Source organism: Azolla caroliniana, unplaced genomic scaffold, assembly GCF_043228905.1.
Source record: "Azolla caroliniana isolate FFs.n. ecotype wild unplaced genomic scaffold, voAzoCaro1.0.p SCAF_9, whole genome shotgun sequence".
Lineage (NCBI taxonomy): Eukaryota > Viridiplantae > Streptophyta > Polypodiopsida > Salviniales > Salviniaceae > Azolla > Azolla caroliniana.
This window is the reverse complement of record NW_028230444.1, coordinates 8,258,600-8,259,873: the sequence shown is the minus strand read 5'-3', so window position 1 is coordinate 8,259,873 and position 1,274 is coordinate 8,258,600.

The following is a 1,274-nucleotide window of genomic DNA, read 5'->3' as shown; positions in this document are numbered from 1 at the left end:
GTATCAACGCAGAGTACTACGAGAGGTCCCGATCCGAGAAGAGAAAGCACGAGAACCAGTAACGGTCAACCTCAGTGATGAGGAACCGTTACTGGAAGGAGACCGGACTGGAAGCAGTCAAACGGGGATGCCGGAGTCAGAGAAACAAACGGAGCAGCCGCCTATAGAGCAGCCGGAGCAGTCTCAGTCCCAACCGCAACCACAGCAGCAGCAGCAAGCACAGCCGCAACAACCACAACCGGAAGAACAATTGGAAACTCTGGAACAAAGTATTTTGGACAAGTTGGGTGAACAATGAAGGGGCCGAGAAGGGTTCGACGTACAAGGTACTGTCCCACGGGCGTGCCATGTGTTACCGGCCGGCAAGGAGTCCAAAATACGGAGTGAAGGAATTAATTAAGTATGGTTGTAAATAAGCATAGTATGGACGGACGGACTGGAAACGGTATGCCGTTCCAGATCCGGACGGATCCCGAATAGGTGCGATAGGCACCGTTTTGTACTACGGGCCGGAAACCTATTTAAAGGCCCGGACCCCATTGTAATCGCAGCGGATAATTAATAGAGCGTATGGTGTTTATACTTCTGTGTTGATTTCCGTTCTGTACTTACTGTTATATCTTACGCGTGTAATTAACGAAAGCGCTCTAATCGTGTAACCTACGTAAGTCGGTGTAATCGTTGAGTCATAATCCTATGCCGTAATCACCCTTTGGTGAAGTGTCTCCGTGACACCTTGTGTTAGGCCTTGTCCGGTCAGAGAATAACACGAAGGATGGGCAGCTCTTTTCCCGGTTGTAAATCGATGGGGCAATCGTACGGTCGATGATGAGGAAGTGTATTGGCTTGTACTTTATCGAACACATCAGCGTAATGACGATACTTCTCGGGAAGTTGAACGGTGGATTCTTCTTTAGTGGTGCTGGAGGGGTTTACTGATATTGCAAAGAGGAACATTTCCTCCTTGCGCCCTTCTTTATGCAACTGACGTAGCGAAATGGTTGCCATCTTCTGAATTGACCCTTGGGTTTGTTGACACCGATTTCTCTTGTTCTCCAATCTATGTCTGGGTATGTAACTCGAACCACGGTAATCCTAAAACTATGGGATGTTCTGGGATACTAATAATATTAAATGATACTACACATGCTAAGTTATCTAGGACAATATTAATGGGCTCTGACTCTTCTATGATATTTCCGGAAGCAATGGGACGTCCATCAATGACTACTACAGAGGCTGGACACTGGAGTTTTCTTAGGGATATCTTATGA